Source organism: Choloepus didactylus, chromosome 6 (genome assembly GCF_015220235.1).
Source record: "Choloepus didactylus isolate mChoDid1 chromosome 6, mChoDid1.pri, whole genome shotgun sequence".
Lineage (NCBI taxonomy): Eukaryota > Metazoa > Chordata > Mammalia > Pilosa > Megalonychidae > Choloepus > Choloepus didactylus.
In genome coordinates this window covers 38,886,912-38,911,558 of record NC_051312.1, presented here as the reverse complement: position 1 = coordinate 38,911,558, position 24,647 = coordinate 38,886,912, and positions in this window count along the sequence as shown.

The following is a 24,647-nucleotide window of genomic DNA, read 5'->3' as shown; positions in this document are numbered from 1 at the left end:
ATAAGACTAAAATATACAGTTGAATCTAAATTGCCAACATCAGTCTCATACTTTATGCCCTCCTCTATGGTGTCCTACTGGAATTAATAATTGTTACAAGAATCAGTTAAAGAAGGCTGAAGTTGAGAAAACAAGTAAATTGATTATGTCAGTTTATTTAGAGCCTTTGCTAATTGTGGCCCCTGTTCTATTAATATAATTTGTTCATCACTTATAAATCTGGGAGATTTGACTCCTATTCACTAATTATGATTCAAAATCACAGCTAGGATTTCAGTATTGTTAGTTTTGGTACTACTTCATACCCATATGTTCACTTAGCTGATTTTGAACAACATTTTCTTTTACCAGAAATATTTTTTTTTAGACACAAACATACCAATTTTGTTACAATAAAGTCCATTATCCTTGAACAACATATTATAGATAAAGTCATAAACAGGGTGTGGATTCATCATCACTCCTTAGAATTATTGCTATTAAAAATGATCTTTGCTTCAATGGCACAAATGACTAAATAACTGTACAAAATGCTCTCTTATGGGAAAAAAGTTGTAAGTCTTGTCTGTCTTCATAGAATATGTGAGTTTTCAAGGTGTTCAATAGGCTTGCTCAATTGACCACTGCTTTTTTTGTTGCTGTTGTTGTTTTTAAATATGGTTTAATTTAGTAGCTAAGTTCTTTCTCAAACAAGTCTACAACGGTGTTACAACACTTTTGGAATTCTGTGTGAAAAGGCTAAATGCATCACTGATGTCATTTATATCCATATTGGGGGAAGATTTGAGTTTGGAGAATTCCAAACAAATGATGACGAATAAGGTAGGTAAGTCTTCAAGTTGGATAAATTCATTTGAGCACAGAAAAATGTTATAATTTTAGAGTAATGATAATATGGTTTTATGTGTCTTTTAAATCAGCTCTATAGATAATCCTCAAAGATGAGTCCCAGAATTATTTGTAAATGAGATAAGACCACATTCTTTAAAATAGTGTCTTACAAGTAAGATACTACTTTAAAGTGCAACATCCATTGGACAGATCCTGCTATTTTCAAAAATTATTTGCCTATTTTGTCACAGGACTAATTTCACATTATCTTTTAGTTCAAAGGAGAAATGTTTATCAAGAACCAAAATTGGTTAAAGATAAACCTAAGCATATCTCTGTCCATTAAAGCACGATTCTATGCATTATATTCTTCTAATATTTCATTGCTTTGGTTTTCTACGTCACTCATGTAAATGTCTACTTTCTTGTCTCATTGATAACTTAGAAATTATGAAGCATCACTTTCAAATCTCATCTAAAACCTCTGAGCTGCTGGGAAGTGTTCACTAAATAACTGCCCAGGTTTACCCTAGAGAAAGTTGGAGTTGAATCTTGTTATCAGATGGGTCAAAGGACCAAGAAATCACATCCCTTCTCTATTAAAATTCTGCCCTGTCTATTGGAATGTTGGGGTGCTTATCTGTGATGATAATATGTGAAAAATCTTGGAGAAACAAAAATTAAATAGTTAATATAAAGTAGTGATAAAATGACCCAGATCTCATTTTCCTGCTATAATCAATCAAGAATAATAGTAATTTTTCATACAACTCATTAATATCTCACAACAGCCCCAATTTTGCATCTGCCTTCGTTGTGTGATTGCTTGCAGATTACTTTTGTTACAGAAACATATGCATTGATTTCAAATAAAGTGATTTAATTTGAAAGCTTCTATTATAATAGCACATGCTAAAATGTAATCCATATGACAGTTATTGTGACTATTCCATAACTAAATCCTCTTGGACAGAATCTAAAAAGTACCGATCTGTAGGCTAAAGAGGCAAGGAAGAACATATGACTTTTAAGGACTATACTATTTTAGTATTAAATAACTTAGAAAGAAGGAAGCAAGGAAGGAAGGAAAGGAGTAAGCAAGAAAGGGAGGAAGGAATAAGAAGAAGGGAGGAAAAGAGGGAAGAAGGAAGGAAGAAAAGGGAATGTGACTATTTGAGGTAAAAATAAAATGAAGGTTACCATTGGCTTGCAGAAAAGGAGCATTTTAAAAATACCTGCCAAGTTTCAAAATTATAAGGGTCTGACCATTAAATACAATGACAATATATTTGCAAGCTTGGAATTCAGAGAAATCAGCTACAAATTTATAATTATCATACAGCTATACAGTCTATGTTGTTATGCTAATTAACACATTTCTGTCTAGATAAGATAGGACATGAAGCCCAGGAGTGAATACATGCCTATGATTCACAGGCTGAATTCTGCTAATGTCAGGCAAGATTTATGAGCAATAACAAAAACTGGGTATGAATTTCAGCCCCATCATCTTCCTATAATTATAGCATGCCCTTCAACATTTAAACTTCTAGTCTCATAGTTTGCAAGATCTTTTAATTAGAATCCAACCACTACAAATTATTTAACACTTAATTTAACTTTAATTTAAATTTAATTAAGAGGTATTATTAAAGCTCTCATTACTGTCTTTAAAAAGGCATCTCTTGGTTATAGTTTACTAAAAGTGTAATCCATAATCACCCATTTCCTCTTTTTAACATTATGTAGTTTAAAAATGTTTTCTTGTCATTGTACAATTTTTAAAAATGAATTTACACACTGGACACAGATACTATTAAGCAACCTTCATCTGAGATAGAAAGCAAGTGCTTCATGAGAAGTTCCAAGATTACACCCTGCCCTAGATTATCCACTAGCTAATAATGGGATAGGGAAAGAGGTCATCTTTTCATAAGACACAAGGACAATAAAAATCGAAGTCTTCCTGGGAAGGCAGCTTCAAAGTCCATTCAGATATTTGTTATTTTATCTCAAATGATTTATCAGGTTCTGTTCATAACTGACAAGTACTTTCTGGACAATGCAAGTTTCCCTTCAACCCCTATGAAAGTTCCTTCATCATGTACTAAGTCACATTGCATGCAGCCTTGCGTAGAGTAGAATAGTGGACACCGGTGGAAAAGAACATGAGCTGAGAAGAGAGGAACCTCCACTGGAGATCAGATTATTTTGCATTTATATAGAATCCAATGACTCTATCAAATTATATGGAGATATTATAATCTTTTCTTTCCCATTAATTTTTCTCAAATGTTTGTTGATCTCTGATGAAGGACCAAAATGATTGATTCTATAGGCTAGTATGTTTGCAGTTCTAAGTGTTGGTCTCTTTCTTGGTGGTAAAACTAATTATTGGCCCCAATTATTCATTCCTGTTGAAATTGATTTATGCATTTATACTCTTGCCGTGGTCTCATGGTGTTCATGGTAAATTATCCTACCCTTGGCTTTGGGTTTGGCCATGTGATTTTCTTTGACTAAATGGGCATTTATGGACATGATTTGAGCAGATGGTTGAAATGTGTACATATAGTTAGGCTTGCCCTCTTGTGATTCTGCCATCATTATGAGAAGAAGATACCCTAGGAAGCCATTGTTTTTGAGTCCCCTAATGAGATTGAGGATCAGAGACACTGTAGAGGACACTTACAGATGCTGAACTTGAAACAGGGCCATCCTAGCTAATGTGCAGATGTATAGATATTATATGCCACTGAGATGGTTTTTCTTTGTTTGTTTTTCTTGTTAGATAGTAAAAGCTGGTGCTTATCCCTTCTGTCCTGAATAGAAGAATTGACCACAAGCTACGTGAAAATGGAGTGAGGTTGACTTGTAGCATTGCTGTGAGATGCAGGGATCAAGAGACTTTTGGGAATACTCTATTTCCTCTGTCCCATAACTTTCATAAGCCTCTTCTCAGCCTCCCCAAATAAATACATAAGTCAAGACTGAAGTATGCTTGCTGTGGGGACATAACTGCAGGACAAGTAGTTAAGTCCCAAACCTCCTTTAGCATCTCCACAAAGCCACCAGAAATAATCAAGCAATCTAATTCAAAACTGCTATAGTTATTAAGCAAAAGCTGCTCTGAGACATTCTTCTTTTATTCCTCCATTGACTTGGGATGGCTTCTTCTATGTTCTTCTTATACAGTAATATGGAACTGCCACTGCGGTCAGAGGAGCAGGCCTCCATCTCCATGCCAAAATTCAGAGGCCTTAACTTGTAGTCAAAGAGCTTGAGAATATTTCCCTCCATTCCTGTTGTGGAAGTCTGGAATTTTCTGTCTCTGCAGGGTATCTCTCTTCATTGCCAACATGAACACTAAGAAGCCAGAGCCCTACCCTTCAGAACTCTTAAATTCCTCAGCTAAATTAATGTACTTCCCCTGAGACTTTGTTACAGATTGCTCTGTCCATCACTGCATGGGGGTAAGGGAAGGAACAGAGGGGAAATGGAGGAAGGAAGGGATCTGACTAGCTTTGCTCTTGAGTATACAGCTCTTACCTATTGTCCATTCCAGTCCTTTGTACTTGCTAATACCAAGCTAGAAGCCTCTCTGCAATTGTGCTAAAAATGACTTTTCCTACCACCAGTTCGGCCTTCTCCATTGCATGCCCATGGTGGTTCTTATCTCTATTCTGGTTTAGGCATCAGTGTGATCCCATCTACTTTACTACTTGCAAAACTCTTCAAAATTTCTGGGCTGTTAATGGCACACACTCTGATGCTCATCACTATTGTAGATTTATTCCATGTTGTACTGCCAGACTATAATTTCAGTGTAAATGGAAAAGAGGTAAAAGCACATGCTCAATCTGCCATCTTGATCCAGAGTCAATTTGACAATTTACAAAGAAATTTTGATTAATGGCACATAATTCAAATTTATGCTTTTAAAAAGTCTGCTGAAGGGATTGGAACTAGCTGAGCATGAGGTCAAGCCAGATTGTTTCTAACTGATTACACTTTATTTTTTCAGGGATTCCAAAGAAAGGGTGTGTGGAGTTAAGGCAGGGCAATTTAAAGCAATCACAAGTGTACACAGAACCCTTTCCACAGAGGAAATGAACTGGTATTTCTTTTTATCATCTTCTAACATGCAAAGTACTGCACCTTTATATCTTATTTATTCTTCACAGTCTAGTGAGACAGGTAATCCTAGTCTCATTTTACAAATGAGGACATTAAGTATAGGTGTTAGAGAACTTGCAAAAGATCATGCAGCCAATGATAGAGTTGAGTTTGAACCTGAGTTTGTGAGTCTTTTGTTCAAATGTTTATTGAGTCAGCTATCCTCTAAGATGATGAAGAATATGAGTCAGACATTCTCTAGGTATTGGGGACACGCAACGTGGATCCACCAAGTGTTACAGCAAAACCTGATGGGCATGATAATAAAGTCACATAGAAGATGCTATATTGACACGGATGTGGGAAGCATTAACTCAAGGACAGTGATAGTCAGAAGAGGGCTAGGAAAGATTCAAATAAGTTACCGCTGTGTCTGAGGTTTTAAAGGTTTTAAAGGTGGAACAGGAATTTTGTTTGTTTGTTTGTTTTGTTTATGGATAAAGAAGAACAAGGATAGGACAACTGGAAAGCATATGGCAAGGTCCTGAAATTTTAAGTAGCTCATAAGATTGGAGCAGTATGGGAGGGTTTAAAGACCAACCATATCCATAAGGAGAGGGTGGATTACACTGGCTGTAACCCCATGATAAATAGTTTAAACCTGGAAGCAAAGGAGGAGTATGGGGTGGGGAAATTGTCACTGAAGGACTCAATGCTGGGGTGCAACTAAGTGAGATTTTTACCTGGAAAGAATATTCCAGAAGTGGATTGGAGAATGTTAGAGGCAGGGGTAAATTTATTTTAATAACTGTTATTGCCCAATAGTTTCTCATTTGAAGCTACTATTTGCTAATTGGACTTCTTGAAAATGATTTTATTTTCTTACAATTCTATACGGATATTAACACCATATTACCTATGGCCACTCAAATCCATGGATAATTTATACGTTAACTACCAATTTCCATTTATGCAAGTTGAAGTTCCTTTGCCAATTTTGCTTTTGGAGGTGATCATAAAATTCCAGATATAAACGCCTTGGAAACTGGACTCTGAACACTTAACTAAAGAGCTAATTCCTTCTTGCTGTGTCTGCCTTGACTGCTTGAGTCTCTCTGATGTGAGCATGCAGCTCATGTGCTCACTTTGCACATGCTGCCTTAGCCAGAGAAAGCACAAGGGAATTTTCCCTTATGACCATTTCAAATAGGAGCAAAGATGAGAACATCTCATTAGGAGAACATACTGTATTGTCTTAAAATCTCTGTAAAACACATCTTCCAGGGACTCAATCCTATACATTTGTGCCCCTCAGCAGCAAAGCTTTCCATTTAAATAGTCCCTATTGGGAAAATGCATTAGTGTTTGTGATCTGTTAATTATAAATAGACAGACTTCTAATGCCTCTTGTAAGGTTTTCAAGACATCCTGTGAAAATTAATTATAATGGACTTTTTAAAATTTTTGGTTTCTCTCCAATGGTTAATTATAGCTCCAATGAATCTAATAAGACTGCCACAAAGCTTCTATTGATACTCCTTAGACGTGCAGGAAGTCAAACACCCAAGTTATTTAATCAGAGGTCTTGATTTGCTTGGAAAATTACCACAATATGAGCTGCATTTTGTCACTCAGGGCCAATCTGATGAAAGGCTATGAGCCTTTACATTTTCCTTGTTCCATGTAAGTATTATTTAAATACTGCACACCTCCCCTCCCTGCCCCACCACATTTCCAGTAGCATGAATGTCTTGGTATACAGGAATAAAGTGCACATGGCTACTTTTGAATCATAAAGCAAAATCACTTGGTCTATACAAAGCATTGTCTGATGCTGGCAATAAACTCGAATGATTTCCCAATATTCTTCCAGAGTAAGTGCATTGTCTGGGTCTTTCACATTTCAAAAAATTATGTAGTTTTCAAATTTATCCCACCTATTCATTTGTCTAGAGAGTCCAAAAAATGTTGTTTTTCATAAATAAGGGAAAGTGATGAACAAGGGATAGGGCTGCTGGAAATGGATAATTCCCTACACACAACTCATCATCTACTCTAGAGGCAACTTGACTCTGATTTCCATGGTTTTTAATCACTATCAGGAAACCAAGGATAGGAAATAGTCTTAGTGCACACAGTTGAAGTTCAAAAGGGTTAGGTTCTGTTTTAAAGACTTATTAGAAAGTGAATAGTCAGGCAATTTGTCCTTTATGTATGAAAAACACATGAATTTCAGGAAGTCCATGTGTGAATACAGTGAGCTCAGATGTGGGAGTCATAGAGGGGACATAAGGCAGCTGGATGAAGACATATGGGCTTCTCAAGCTAGAGTCCCTCTATTCTTTCTGGAACAGAGAATTAATCAAATTCACTAAGGTCTCTTGGATGAGCAACTGGTTAGATCCCTTGTTGCTGATTATAATAGTCAAATAAAATGTGAGAATTTAACCTACAGAGATAACACTATTTATCTCTAATGAGTTTTGTTCTATGTGGCAGAAAGATGCTGGCTTATTTTCCCTTGGTGGCTAAATGGCCTGTTAACATATTTGCCAATGAACTAAAACAAAACAAACAAACAAAAATATTATTTATTTTTCTGACTCTATCAAGCAGCAATAAAGCTCTAAATTTTTCTTGGAGTTTGTACTTATGTAACTATAAGAATTAAGCATTGAGCAACAAATTGCAAATTTCTACTTATTCTCCAGCATGTGGATGAAGGTATCCCAGACAAGGAAATATGTTCAGTACAAAAAGAACAAAGGCATTTGAATAAGGAATCTGAGAGAGTCTAATAAAAGCCTACAGAGAAAGTAGCCAACAAGGACCAGGGGATGAAGGAATAGTCAGGCATATGTCATCTGCCCAGAGAGACATATGACCATCAAGCCTCTGGTTTTCCATCATAGGGCTCACAACTCTGTAGCAGTTTTGCCTATAAGCAATATTCTTCCCTTGGACAAAATTGAGAAAAGACAGAAGCTATCTCATTCTGTTTGAAAAGGGGCATTCCAAATAAATAGGCTTCTATACTACAAGAAGTATAAGTATTAATTTTCAAGGGTACCTTGGGAAATGTTGAACAAATTTGTGACACCTGTTCCTTTCAGTGATGACATTAGAACATCCTATTGAGCTGTATAAAGACCTTGGTAGAACCAATGCTCAGATAACCCAGGGAGGCCAGAGTTCTAGACAATTATATTCTGACCCAAAGTCTGTAACCATGATAGAGCATTACTGTCAATAGAGACTCCAGTTAGCAGATGAGTTTTGGTATTTAGCCTGGATCAAGTACTGGACAGGCAGCACAAAAAAATCTACAGAGTGCTTCTAATTAATTTTCTCTGGAAATGGTTCCCCTTCTCTTCCCTTAATTAAACCTCATTCATACGTTTACTACAGAGAATTCCTCTAACCGCAACCCTTCCCATCTCATTTCAGACTGCAGTTCTTCATCTGTATTTTTTAAATTGTCTTCTTCAATTGGTAGCACTCTATGACTGGGGTCTTACAAAGCAATAATACACTCCAGAAATATGTAAAAGAACATTGTACCAGACCAAGAAAATACAGACAGAAATTGTTAGGCATGGAATCTATTTCTCCATACCAGTGCCTGTATCATATCATTAAAAAGGTATAAAAAGTGGAAATAGTAATTATGCATAAAGTCTCAATCAGGGCTGTTTTGTGTCAGGGAGACATTTTGACATAGGCAGTTTTTAAAAGAAATCCATCTGTCCTCTTATAAAACAAGAATGTTTATTTTGGGGGAATAATTATAACATGTATTTAATTTTCAAAAGAGAAGTAATATAATTGCCAAAAAATTTTCAAAAGAGAGGTGGTAGATCTATTCTTGGGTTATGAAAGACCAATTTCAATATATAGTATATGAATTACAGAAAAAATATTTTAAAGGCACTAATTAAACCTGTAGGACTTTAATAAATAAAAGTGCTACCTTCATTTAGGAGGAAGGTAGAAAGGCAAAATAGGAATCATTTGCCAAACAGAACTGACAGTTCAAAGAAAGATGTGTTCTTTAGATCCTATCTTCATAAAATAATAACATGCCAATCTATCATGATTTAAAATTTAATAAGATCAAAGGATGGGAATGCTTAGATTCCCAGAACTTTTTTTTTTCCTTCAAATATTCATGGAACTGGACATGAAGGTGCTTTGGTATTGTACCCAGGTTTTGGGAATCTATTTTTTAGAAATTGTGTTCATTCTACATAGTAAATCACTCTAATTACCATGCATGCTTTGAGTGAAGAGACGGGCAAAATCACTACAATGGAGGACATTAAAGAGATGGAAGAAAGGAAGTCTCATTCCCAAAGTTTAGAGTTGAGGGGACAGTCATATCAGATATACACAACAGAAGGGCTGCATATTTGATTGGATTACATGTCAATACATATACTGCACAATGAATTCCTAAGTTCATGTAAGCTTACCTAAGAACACATTGATTGTTAAAATAATGAAAGGACATAGGGTGAAAAAGTCAAAATAATCCAATAAGGGATAAAAGCCATTTTAGTTAGGTTCTGAATGAGATAATAATTTGACTGACAGAATCAATGATGCAGGCTAGTCGAGCAGTGAGAATCACTACTATAAAGGCCCAGAGCCTCTAGAACAATAATGATAAATTAAGAGTTTGAAATTTCTGAAGTTATTGAGTTGAGAAGGGAGCAATGAGAATTAAAGCTGATGCGCTAGTGTAGGGAAAACAGAGGAAGAATAAGGAAGACTTTTTATGGGCCACCTTAGACATCACACATTGCAGAACTTGGGCAACAGTTCTAGACAAGATAGGTCAATGAAGTAAACAATGGAGAATAATTTGGATATAGTGGTTGCAGGTTACTTTTAAGAAAATGAGAATTTAAACAATGGCAACAATCGTGGAAGGATAAATACTTAAGAAGAGACAATTAGCAGATCTGGGAGGAAAATAAAAAAATGATGGAGAAAGTCTGGTGAAAAATGACTCCAAAGCTCTGAGACAAGTTAAACAGAGATGTCTCTGATTGGGATGTGGAAATGGAATGAAGAGTATGAACTGGGCTGGGGTAGGCTGTGAGCAGAAATGAGTTTGCTTTCGAACATGGTATATTTCAGGTTTTTATGAACATGTGAGAGAAGATATTCTGTGCAGAGATGGTGGGAAATCAGGCTTGGAGCTGTAAATTTGGAAATCAGGTTTTTTGGTCATAACTGAAACTGTTAAAGCAAAGGGAGAAATTCAACAACTCTATATAGAGTCTTAGAGACTACATATAGTAGGCTAGGGGAAGAACAACAAAGATAAATTTTTAAATTTAGAAAGACTGTCTTACTGTATACACAAAAATGATAACTTCAATGTGGAATTAAAACATATTTCCAACTTTCAAGGACTCTGATACGTATAAAAGATGAGTAAAAGGGGAACAAGAGGATGAAAAATTACCTTATGCTACTCTAAGAGCCTATTATTATATATTTTTTCAGGATATTGTGACTTTCTTTTGATCCTTTAGCTAATATTAACCTTACATGTGGATAAAATTTTGGAGCTGGGTTGCCATTTAGCTTGGCCAAAAAAAAAAAAAATGTGTTTAGATGATGATAAGCTTTTTGTGGAGAGAGTCTGGATATAAATAGTGTTATACAATACCACACCCCATCTAAACCAAATAATAAATTAAAACATTATTGTTATTTAACTAAATTTCTTAAAGTATGTAAGAATAAAGCTCAGACACTGACATACTGTTATCAATTACAATGTCTTTTTCCAAAACTTGCAACTTGAGATTGAACAATTAGAATCCTATTGGGTCTACAATCTGTACTATCAGCTGTTTGCCACCTCACATTGCAGTATTCAAGTCCCTTACTCGGAAGAATCTCTGTCCTTTAAACAAAGGGCTGGAACATAAGTCTGCATACATAAGATGCTGACTTGCAGTACACATTAGTGCATATAAACAGCAAAAGTTAAATGAATCACTTTCTTGCCTGCTCTTGACTTTACCAAGAATGCTACGTGTGTGACCTGGGAGACCATATGCCATGGGTCAGCCTTTGACCAATTTCCCTAATACAGCTGTCACTCTGAAAGTAACATCTCATGCAGATATATTTTTTCAAATATGTGCATATGCCCTGAATTTTGGCCACAGGAGAACGTCATTGAAACAGTATTGTTGGAGTTGTTAAGGCGAGTTACTTTTCAGATTTGAAAGAGGAGAGTTGTGAGGAACCTTAGATATTACATTTTTTCATTTATTCAAAATGAAAAATCTACTTTTTAAATTAATTTTATTTACATACATTCCATATCCACTAAACAATCTCTCTTCCCCCTATTCCCTGGTAACCTCTATAGCCTCTGCAGATTGGCTATTTTTAGAGATATAAGTAATATCATACAATATTTGTCCTTATGTGTTTTGCTTATTTCAGTGAGTGATGTTTTCAAGGTTCTTCCATTTTGTAGCATGTCTCAGAACTTCATTCTTTCTTGTGGCAATAATATTCCACTGTTTGTACGTACCACATTTTGTTTATCCATTCATTTGTTGATGGGTACTTGGGTTGTTTCTACCTTTAGGCTATTGTGAATAATTGGTACGCAAGTATCTGTTTGAGACCCTGCTCACTTACTTTGCATATATAACTAGAAGTGGAATTTCTGGGTCATATAGTAATTCTATATTTTATTTTTTGAGGAACCACCATAATGTTTTCCAAAGTGGCTGCACCATTTTACATTCTCACCAACAATGCACTAGAGTTTCAATTTCTCTGCATCCTCCCCAACACTTGTTATTTTTTTATTTTTATTTTTTTTAATAATAGCCATCCTTGGGGATATGAAGTGATATTTCATTGAGGTTTTAATTTGCATTTCCCCAGTCTACAGCCATACCACCCTGAATGCGCCCGATCTCATCTGATTTGCATTTCCCTAATGGCTAATGGTATTTAACATCTTTTCATATATTTATTGGCCATTTGTATATTCAATTTTCTTTTACTCTTAAAAAAATAGAAACAAATGCATGTAATGAAATCAATAATAACACAACAGAAGCTCAGTTAAAGGTAAAGGTATCTTGATTTTCATCACCTTGAGGTAACTGATATTCGAAATGTCTTTTGCAACATTCTAGAAATTTTGTATGCTTATAAACAAATGTAACATAATATTTTGGTGAAATAATATCACATTGTTAATATTTTTCTAATTTTAATTCTAATTAACTATGAATCCTAGAAATCTTTACATACCAGCACATGTGGCTTTACCTCGCTGTATTTAAGGACTATAATATTTTATTTTATAGAATTACTATTATTTACTTCATCAGTTCCCTACTAAAGGGCATTTATGCTCTCTTATGATCATTTTTTTTTCCTTATTAAAAGCAATTCTATAATGTTCATTTTTTTACTGTTTTGTGATAATATGTGTAGGTTAAAATCCTAGACAGGGAAGTTCTGTGCCATACATCTGTTTTAAATATAAGAGTCAGCATGGTAGAGTTAAAAGACAAGGAACTTTGGAGTCAGACTAACGTAGATTTGAATCCTAGTACAGGCACTAATTATCTGTGTATCCTTTGGCAAAATACTGAACTTCTCTGAGTCCCAAATTTCCCACTCTGCCATATGAGAAAAGATCTTGCACAATTAGGATTCTCAGGTAACATTTGTTAAAACATGGTGCAAATAAGTATTCCCAAACCTGTAAATAAGGGTAGGAAGAGGAGGAAGAGGAAAATGAACAGAGTTTGTGTGCAGAACAATGAAGTCGGAATTGGGCTAAGAATTAAACCCTCTAGATTCTCAGGCAAGTGTTTTTCCAATCAATTTTGTTGAAGATTTCTTGCTCCCTTTTCCTTATCTTTCTTCTTCCATTAGCTCCGGGGATGTCTTCACCTTGTACTTACTCCACATGGTGCAATGGCTGAGAATCTGCTCAAAGTCCACATAAACAACTAAGAGAAATCCAATAGAGTATGACTGTTTTGTTGTTCTGCTTCTGATTACTTCAAATTTGGGAAATTTTGAGAACAACAACACTTGTGGTATGAGGGAGAAATTATATTTTGATTATAGATGATATGCCCTTGATCAAGACCATACTTTTTGAACCTGCTTGTGACTGGCTCATTACCATGAGTCATTCAATCCAATGTCATTCATCCTTGCCCAGATTCACTCCTTTAAAATGTAACCTGCAGTCAGAGTTTCACATTTTTCTGAGATTATCTTCCATCATTATCTTGCATATATTCTTGACAATGGCCTTATGAACTATATAAAGCCAGCAATCATTAGCTCTCTCTTTTGGGATGTGAGGAAATTAAAGTTCAGAGGCATTAATCAATTTTCCCATATCTTCTGACTTCACGTTCACTTCTATTTCCACTATATCATACTGAACACTGTCTTAATTTATTTTTATTGAGGTGGAATTCACATAACATAAAATTAATCATTTTAAACATTCACAATACTGTGCAGCCACCATCTCTATCTAGTTCCAAAATGTTTCCCATCACCCCAAAAGAAAACTGTACCCATTAAGTGGTTGCTCCTCATTTCTTCCTTCTCCCAGCCCCTAGCAATCACCAATCTGTGTTCTGTAAATGTCACTATATCTTAATACAGGAAAAGAATGATTTGACCATATATCATCCTCTAGTTCTATGTGCATGTGTCTGTGTGTGTATGTGTGTGTGTGTGTGTGTGTGTGCTTTCAGGAAAATGTAACCATTTTCCAAATAATTTCAGTGAAGCCCCACTGAACAAATACAAACTTCTCCACATGGCCATCAAACCTCTTTCAAAATTTGTAAATAGTCTCATCTCTATCATCTATGCACTCCAGGCTCAACAGACCATGATTTTGTTTCCTAAATATGTTAGGCATCTCTTTACTTCCATGCTTTCCCTGCAGTTTTTCCTTCAACTTAGATAACTTTTCCTCCATTATCCACCCATGTAAATTATGTTCTTCTTTCTTTGTAGATCAGGTGGAATCTCGATTGAGATGTCATTCCTGATATCTGCAGTCACAGTGAATTACTTTCCTTGCATAAGGAAAAAACACAGTCCTATACCTAAGGCAAACACACATACTCATTTCCTTTGTATTATAAATAATTATTTATGTTTTGCCTCCCTGACTAATTGTAAACTAATTATATGCAAGATTCATAACAGTCCCACAAGAATCAAACACCCACTCATCTATATTTACAGTTCCTTCCCACTGGTGTGCCTTTTTCTCACTAAATCTTACCCAGTGTTTGAGGCCCAACTGAATACCTCCTTCTCCACAAAACCTCTTCTGAATTCCTTTAGATAGACGTATTATTTTCCATTGAACTCCAATATCACTTTATGGTGATATATTACTGTAGTTTAAGTGTATTTTGAGTCCTCCAAAATATTTGAATCTCCATGGAGCAAAGTCTGAATCTATTTTGTTTACCACAGTATCCTCCAAGTCCATGCTCAACAAACACCTTTTTTATATATGGAGAAATTTATAAATTTCTTGCTAACACCATCTATGTTTATATCTAATATAAATTTTAATCTCTCATAGTTACTTTCTAACAGAAATCAGTAAGAATTATTTTGAACTCTATGAAATTACCATTTTTTAAATCAAAAGCAGTTGAGTATCAGCAATTTCAACTGGTTCAACCTTTCACATATGGAATAAAGGGAATGATGGCTAGATAAATGAATGAAAACTTCCCACAGATGCAATCATGGCATGCCTGTGTTAGTCACACACATAAATTTATCTTATTTGATAAAAAGTCATTTGAAGGTCAAGAAGAGAGAATTTGCATTAAAATATGTCACTCCCCCACATGGAGGAAAATGCATTTCAAATACATCATTTGCTGCAGGGAGGACTAGTTCAGACTATACACCCACTGGGCCTTTTTTAAACTACCACATTCATTTTCCTCTGTGCTCAATGAAATGAAAAAATCCCTGTACCTGAGGAAAACAAACTTGGATCTTCTTCCACCCTTCCCTGGTGAGAGATCCAGCTATGAGAAGTCAACTTGTTACATGCCATTGTCAGAGCAATACTGGTGCAGCTAGGGAATTCACAACCATTCAAAAGTCATGCCAATTGCACACATCAGGAGATCACTTTTACTATGGGACATGTACACAGCAGTTTTTCAAAGAGTGTGCATTCTGCACTCCTTCCAGCTGGCATTAGCCTAGCATGTCTCAGATAGCACTGATGGGCTGGTTTCTCTCTACTGCACAGTTAGTCCTCTTTGTAATTTATGTTTAGATGTGACCTAATGGTATTACATAGAAATTAAAAATTTAGAGTCAGAAAGGTTAGGCTTCAAATGCCATCTTGGAATCTTTACTAAATTAGTCAATCTCCATGAAACTCAATCTCCTTATTTGTAAAATTCTTTAATACAAAAACTATCTTATCTTATCCTACTTAATCCTATTGTGCTAGCTTGAATCTATTATGTCCTCCACAAGAGCCATGTTCTTTAATGCAATCTTGTGGGGCCAGACTAATTAGCCTTTGATTAAGGTGGAAACTTTTGATTGAATGTTTCCACAGAGATATGACACACTCAACTGTAGGTGAGAACTTTTGATTAGATCATTTCCATGGAGATGTGACCCCACCCATTCAGGGTGGGTCTTAATTAGATCACTGGAGTCCTTTAAGAGGGCTCATGGAAACAAGGAGCTTGGAGAAGCTGAGAGAGACATTTTGGAGAGAAGCTAAGATACATAATTCAGAATTTGCCCCCGAGAGAAGCTAAGAGCCAACACAGACCCAGATGCTTGTAGATGCAGACAGAAAGACATTTGGAAATGCTAAGCTAAGAGATGAAGCCCAGAGTTTGCTCCAGAGAAGCTAAGAGAGAACCCCTGGATGCTTAGAGAAAAACACCCTAGGAGAACAAGCAAGAATGCACAGGAGCTAAGAGAGAGAAACTAAGAGGGACAAAAGCCCAGAGACATTTTGGAGAAAGCCATTTTGAAACCAGAACCCAGAAGCAAAAGACAAACAAACACGAGCCACGTGCCTTCCCAGCTGACAGAGGTGTTCCAGACTCCATGGGCCTTTCTTCAGTGAAGGTATCCTATTGTTGATGCCTTAGTTTGGACACTGTTAAGGCCTTAGAACTGTAAATTTGTAACCTAATAAATCCCCTTTATAAAAGCCAATTCATTTCTGGTATTTTGCATAATGGCAGTTCAAGCAAACTGGAACACCTATCTTATAGGGTTGTGACTATTCCTTTAAATGCTTTAGATAATGTTAATTTAATAGTCTCCAACACACAGTAGATGTTTAATAAATAGTAATTAATAAAAACTTTCTGCCTCACATCTAGATTACTATTTCCATGGACTGAGGGCATAGATCTACATATACTAGAGGCAAAAAGAAGGATACCAAAACCAGAGCATTTGATACATAAAAAGTTTAAAAAAGAAAAAAAAAAACAGAAATTGAGCATACCATTTGGGAGGTGATAATAACATAAAAAGAAGAAAATGAGGGAGAAGAGGAGGAAGAAAAAGAGAAGGAAGAGGAGGAGGAAACTATTACTTTCTAAGCATTTACTGTGTACCAGGAACTTTCTAGGTTGTTTTCATGTATTGAGGATTATAAAATAAACTTGAAGAAATTTTCAGTAAAGAGAATAAATATAAAAAAAAGGAAAAGAAAAAAAAATAAGAAATTTAAGAATCAGTCCTGAAAGATCAATATTCAAATTATAAGAGCTGCAGAAAGTGTGAAGAATAAACATGGAGGGTAGGAAATTATCAAAGCAATAACTCAATGCAATATCTCAGGACTGAAGTATATTAGTTTTCCAATTTAAAGGACACTCAGGTGCCCAATGCAGTGGACAGAGGAAGGCTCACGCCATGAGACATTAGGTGAATTTCAAAATGCTGGGGGAGAAACAGGGAAAATGTTGAATCCTTGAAAGACTAAAAGCAATGAACATATAAAATATTCCTAATTATGACATTGGAATTCTTGGATAAAATACTAGAATTTAGGAGGTAAATAAATCAATGCCTTCAAATTGTGAAGAACAGTGGTTTCTAACCTAACATTCTATAACCAGCCAAATTACCACTTAAGTAATGTATTTCTATGATATTGAGCATGTGACAGGCACTGCTGAAATACACTGCATATGTTAACACATTTCATTGTTCAACATTCTTAAGAGGTAGCTATTGTGCTTATTTCCATTTTACAAATGAGGAAATGAAGGTACATATCAATTTAATAATGTGGCTCAAAGTCAAATCATTGATTTATTGGAGGACCAGATAGCACAGAAAAATGGGAGGACATTGAGGTCAATAAGGGAGGCTCAATTATTGGCTCAAACATAGCGGCCAAATAAGTAATAATAAGAAATAATAATAATAAGAAATAATAATAATAAACAACTAGCTAAGCAAACAAAGAAATGCTGCCTTGATTAGGTGTGATTTTACTGTGCTAAACATAAAACCCGTTCACAACTGGACCCAAGGGAATCTCTCTCCTGTCTCTAAATATTTCCTTCTGAAATAAATATTGTCTACATGACTGTGATTTTTAATACTACTTTGAAACATGTAATGAACCAAAATTTTAATTATTATAAATATAGCCTCTTCTATTTTCCCTTCCCAATAGCATTTTCCCTTGCCCATAGTCTTTTCCCCAATTTTCCTAAAAACACTAAACTTCTCATAGACTTGCTTTGCTTACAAATTTGGTGATTGTGTCTGTACACTGAGCTCATCCTTATCCTGAATTAAAATTCAATTATTAGAATAAGAAATATTTCAGTATAATAAGAATATTTCTAAGGCTTTGGTTTAAAAATACACTTTCAAAACTTTTGGCTTTTCCAGTGACCCAAATATTCATTAAGCTCCTTGCTTCCCTGAGATGCCACCTAACTGAAATAGTTTCATAACCACCCTTGTTCTTCACATGTTTAATGGCACAACTCAAAGTAATGCATCAGTCACTTGACTAATAAGCATCCTCTGAAGCCTAAGGAAATGGAGGGAAATGCTCCTTTTGTTCTTCTACTGTGTATTATGTTCCACAAGCATGGATTATTGTTATTCTTATTACCCAGTTGAACTAGTCTCATTTACAGTTGGATAAATCGTAAGCCATTTGATTCTCGAGCCTCCCCAAGTTATTACATTACTTCATCCAAGGATTTTACAGCAGTAAACACTGGGGATATTCCAGATGACTCAAAGTTATTATTTTTTTTTTTCTGTCTCTCTAAAGGCTGTAAAAGTGCAAAAACTCTTATGCGGTGGAACACTTCCATAAATAATTAGCACGACATTTCATTGGTCAAAAGAAATACTTAAAGTAATCCATAAAATGCAGAATTAACTCACTGGATTGTGCTAGTTTCTCTAGCCACTGGAATACACTGGTTCCTAAATGGCTTTTTGGTGGACACCTCTAGGTTTGATCACCCAGCATCCAGCCCCTTCTTATAGAAATAATGCCATAATTGGGTGGAAAGTATAGAACCATCCTCAGTTCAGCCTATGCTTCAGGGAAAACTTTCTTCACTTTGTGTCCATAATGAAGTCTGAGCTTAATCTCTCAGCTTAGTACCCTTACCATGTCCCCAGAAATTAGTTCAGTGAAATGCATACCACATAAGTTGTTCTATTGAGATGCAGAATTTTTGTTCAGTGCTTGGCAGAGGAGAATGACTAGCAATCATGCAGACTTAAGATCCTCTTGCAGCCATCTTGCGACAGCTAGGGGAAAACTCTGCTGAGAAGAAAGCCAACCTCACAGATTAAACCTTAGAAGAAAAAAGAGGGAGGCTGGTCACAGCACTTGAGCTACTGGGTCGTCACTTATATCCAGAGCTCCCTCTGGAGTTCTCAATTAAGAAAGTCAAAATATTTCCTTCATTGTTGAAACTAGATTGAGTTGTTTTTTTCTGTTTCTTGTAAATAAACTATTTTAACTAATACTCTACTTGTGTGCAACTCTGACACTATGTAAGTATTCTAGTAATAGGTTTCCCTACAGGAATCCCAGTGATCCTGTGTGTACTAAATAATGTTTCACGAGCATATAATATAAGTAAGACATTATGTACAATTCAGCCTACAGTGGAGTTCTCTTTCAAGGCTTCTCTAATGTCCCTCCCAGCTTCAGTACTCCATATTTATACTGAGAATAATTTCTGGATGCACATATTTAGTCCTTTTTAATTTATTCTAATAAAAGAGAAAAAATGTTCTAACACTGTTGAGTATCTAGTGCTGTGTAACAAAAATTTCCCAAAACCTAGGGACCTAAAGCAGCAGCATTTAGTTTGCTTATGCATCTGCCATTCAAGAAGGGCTTGCTTTTGCTTCACTTGGATTCAGCTGGAGTGGCTCAAAGATTGGGGTTGGAATCATCCAAAGGATCACTACCTGGCTGGGAAGGCTTAATATAGGGGGAGCCAGAAGCTAGGTTTCTCTCTCTGTCTCCCTGTCTCTCTCTGTGTCTCTCTCTTTCATCTCTCCAGCATGGCAGCTCCAGGGAAGCTGGACTTCTTACATGTTAGCCAAGTGCTCCTACGGTGCATGTTCCAAGAGAGAGAAGCAAGCAAAAGCTGATTTCCTTTCATGATTTAGCCTCAGAAATTCACAGTGTTATCTTTGCTGCATTCTATTCATCAAGACAGTCACAAAGTTCCGCTGGGTTTCAAGGAGAGGGGAAATAGAATCTGCCCCTTGATGGGGCAGGTACAGAGTTATGGAAAAGCATGTGGGAACACAAAACATTGTTGCAATCATACTTGCAAAATCTGCCACAATCACAAATACACATTTATGTGTGACTCACATATCTGTGTATATTTTGTCCTAGAACATTTTACTTCATTTAGTCCCAGAAATGTGTGTGTCTGTTTGCTACATCCAATGTTAGAATCAACTGGTATTTCTCAGAAACATACCATTATACTTGTAGAAAGTCATATTCCACATGTGTGCTGGAAAGCAGAGTAAGGCTGGCCTTGAATTGAAAATTGTCTCGAGTAATATATATTATAGAAAATTAAGTGGAGAAAACTTGTGTTTTTGTTTGAGTTGGTGGGATTAAAAAAACTGCTCTGATTTTTTTCTCGAATTCATCAAAGATAACTATATTTATATTAAATTTTTCATGACACAAGTGGATGATTTCTTCTGATTTTTCTCCCCACCCCTTTAAAAAAACTGGATGTTATCAAAATATGCAGTTAACTGCCTGTGCACTTACCCCAACTCTGTTTATCTCCTTCCCACCACCCCCACACTGCTTTCTCCAATAGACTGACTGGCAGTCAATAAGTACCAGGAATCAGTTTCACAGTCTGTCAGAGATACATTTCAACAGGTCCCAAAGACAACAGGACATTTCATTTTCACACTGTACCCTGCTGCTGTTACTTGCCTTGTGACAGGCTACAAGCGAAGGCTCTCACCTCCTGGTTTTTATCATCACCCCAAACCCTGTGATCCTACGTCTATCTGTTAAAAAAGAAGGACACAAACAAACTGTGAACACCCATTTGTTTCTTTATTGCATCTTTGATGGTTCTCTCGGTATTGACGGAATTTTCCCTACACTGACCTTATTGTATGAGGAACAAATAAATTGTATATTCCCAAGTTCTCTTTGACAAGACAGAAGTCTTGAAGATTATGCTTTCCCTTCCAGTGACACTGTTAAAATCTCCTGTTCAGAAAAGCAAACAGAACTGTCTTCTGGAAATAGGAAATAATTTCAAACTACAAAGCACTGTAGGTGTCTGTCCTGTGTTTTATTGTTCCTTTCGAATCACCTGTTGTTTTCAGATACAGTGTCATATGAACACAGTTCATTCCATATTCAAATCTCAACTTTCAAGAACCAGCACATCATAGGAAATATGAACTGCTATTCTAATTTTATAGGACCTTAAGAAAGATCTATAAGTTAGATATTATCATTCTGCTGGATGCCATATTCAAAGATACAGATAAAAAACCTATGCTCCTAACTCTGCTAGGGAGCAAGTAGTCTCCAACTCCAAACCTTGCAGCATTGGTTTTGATTACCTGGAATAACACAGACCTCAGACACATCTGAGTCTGAATCCTATTTCTGCTATTTAATAATTTTAAGATTTTGTGCAAGCGACTTAACATCCTGTTACTCCAAAAGTGATTATTAATGAAAACCCATCACAATGCTCAGTAAATGATAGTAGATGATATAAAAGTAATAAAAGTAATCAATTAGAAATTGTATAGTATATAATAATATACTATCTAACAATATTATCATCACATTATGTTACACATACATATGTGCAGGTGTCATTATTAATGCAATTGCCATACTATAATATTTCCGTACTATTCAAGATTCTATTTCTTATCTTGGTTTTGATAAAGATGACGATAATAAAATAATGAGATAATGATGACTCTATCTGCACTTACAGAAATATTTGCCCCATTGCCACTTACTCATCAATTTTTTAAGCATTTCTTTCTCTGTGTAATCTTTCTTTACCCATCACCCCAATTCCTAAGTCTGAACTCCCACTGCATCTCAAATAACACAATGGTAGCATTCAATATGCATTCTTTAATTTTTGTTTTACTGTTTGTGTTTTGTTTTCCTCTCTCTCTCCTGAGTGATTATGGAAGAAGGGATACGCTTGGTCTCCCCCTCCTTGCCTCTGCATGTCTGAGCACAGCTGGCAAAAATTATGGAACCATCCCTAAGTCTCTTAAATGCAATTTCAAGTGGGACCTAGTGCTGCTTGGCAATCATAGTTTTTCAAGTCCATTCACTTTTTTAGATGATTCTTCATACCTACTCTTCTTTCATCAAACTTCTAAAACTGCCTTCCCCAGCCTCTCAGCTGATAACTTGCTTTCTCTTGTGGTAGGCTAAATAATGGTTCCACAAAGATTTTTTTGTACATCATAGTCACCAAAACTACGAATCTGTCACCTTATGGGGGAAGAGGAACATAGCTGATGTGATTCTGTTAAGGATTTTGAGACGGAGAGATTATGCTGGCTTATCGCAGTGCAACCAATGTAATCACAAGGGTCCCTGTGAGAGAGAGGCAAGAGGGTCAGAGAAGGAGATGTGACAATTGAAACAAGGTCAGTGTGATGCAGGGCCATGGGCCATGGAATGAAGGAAGTACCCAGAACTGGAAAAGACAATGGAGCTGATTCGCCCCTAGAGCCTCCAAAAGAATGCATTCCTACTAACTCATGTTAGGACTTCTAACCTAAAAAACTGTAAGAGAATAAATCTGCATTGTTTTAAACCACTTAGTGTGTAGTACTTTGTTACAGCAGCAATAGGGAACTAACACACTCACTAATTGAAGAGGTTCACTCAGAAAGAACTTCCCTAAACTCCAGCCACATACCCACACTTATACCATATACACTGCCTTTCCTCCCATGACTACAGATGATCTGTTTGTGCATCTGTCTTAGTTTCCTGGCTGCTAAAACAAATACCTTACTTTGGGTTGGCTTAAACAATGGGAATTTATTGACTCATGAGTTTGAGGCTATAAGCAGTCTAAAATCAAGGCACAGCAAGTCTCCCCAAAGACTGTGGCATTTGGGGCTGGCCGCCAGTAATCCTGTGCCCTTGGCTTTTCTGCACATGGCAATGTCTTCTTTCTTCTCTTGTTCTGTTGATTTCTGGCTTCCTCCCATGGCTTTCCTTCCCTCTGTCTGAATTTTATTCAGTTTATAAAGGACTCCAGCAACTCATATTAAAGCCCAACCTGATTCAGTTGGCCACATATTAACTAAGAATAACATTGTCAAAGGTCTCATTTACAATGGGTTCACACCCACAAGAATGGATTAAGAACATGTTTTTTGTTCCCCACCCTTGAGGTACATACTTCAATCTACCAGTGTCTAACACGAAAACTTCCACTTTTGTATCAGCTTCCAGCCCCTCTCATCTCTCACGGACATTGCTGCAGCAATTCTTCCTCTCCCTCCTGCTCACCAATTCTTTTGGCTGGAAAAATTCTATCAGTGTACAAATGGACCATTATACATCTATTACATTATATAACTATCATTTAAAAATCCCTCTCTTGATCCAACTACCTTCATATCCCACCCCGATTCTCTGATTGCCTTTATAGCCAAATTCCTCATAAGAGTTTTCTCTATTCACCATCTCTAATTAATTCCCTCCCCTTCTCTCTTACACCCACTGTAATCATGATTTCTAGTCCACCATTCTATTGAATTGTCAAAAATCACAAATGACCTCCTCAGAGCTATCCTATCAGACACATCTAACATAGATTTTTATTCCCTCCCCTTGAAATACTTTCTACACTTGGCCTATGAACCCATTTCAGTGCCTTTGGATTTGAGGTTTCCTGCTCATGAATTTATTTTTCACACAGACATTTATATGGCTTATGGCTGTTTCTCCTTCATTTCTTTGTTCAAATATCATTTTCTCACTATGGCTTTCTTGTCTTTTATTTCTAAATTTATTAAAAACAATTTTATTATATTAAAAACTATCTATTATGTTAAATGCTATCTAATTTCATTTGTTTTTACCATAGGAATTTTTTTAAAGTAGATTATTTTTAGAACAGTTTTATATTTACCAAGAAATTTAGAAGATAGTACAATTTCCATAAAATCTGCACCAAGTTTCCCCCATTCTTAAAAGCTTACATTAGTATATATGTACATGTACATATACACACATTTTTATAAATAATTGTGCTGGTTTATAAAGCTGCCAAAATGCATACCAGAAATGAATTGTCTTTTACAGTGGGGGTGGGGAGGGGGTTATTAGTTCACAGATTTACAGTTGTAAGGCCAAGAAAATGTCCCAACTAAGGCATCAACAGGATAATACCTTCTCTGAAGAAAGGCCAATAGCATCTGGGGTTCCTCTGTCATATGGGAAGGCACATGGCCAGAGTCTGCTGGTCCTCTCCCGTGTTTAGCTTCTGGTTTCTGTTTTCCATGACATTTGACAAAATGCCTTTGGGTTTCTGTCTTAGTTTCTTTCTTAACTTCTCCCTGGGGCAAACTTGGGATCATATATCTTAGCTTCTTTCCAAAAGGTCTCTCTCAGCTTCTCTTGGCTCCTGTGGGGCCTCCTTGCTTTTTCCAGGGGCTTCTCTCTTAGCTTAACATCTCCAAATGTCATTCTGTCTGCACCTGCACATCCAAGTATCTGGGTCTCTGTCAGCTCTAAGCTCTCTTTCCCTCCCTGAGCTCTCTTAAGGACTCCAGTAAACTAATTAAGACCCACCTTGAATGGGCAGGGTCACATCTCCATGGAGATGATCTAACCAAAAGGGCCTACCTACACTAAGTCTACCCCCACAAGACTGGATTAAAAGGACATGACCTTTCATATGGTATGTAAAACCTGCACAGTAATGAACCAATACTAATACATTATTATTATTAAAAGTCCAAACTTTACTCAGATTTCCTTAATTTTTACCTAGCATCTTTTTTTCTATTCTAGGATCCTACCCAGGATGTCACATTACATTAGTGTTATGTGTCCTTAGGAAGGGGAGTCTTAAGTATTCTGTTTACAGCTATTT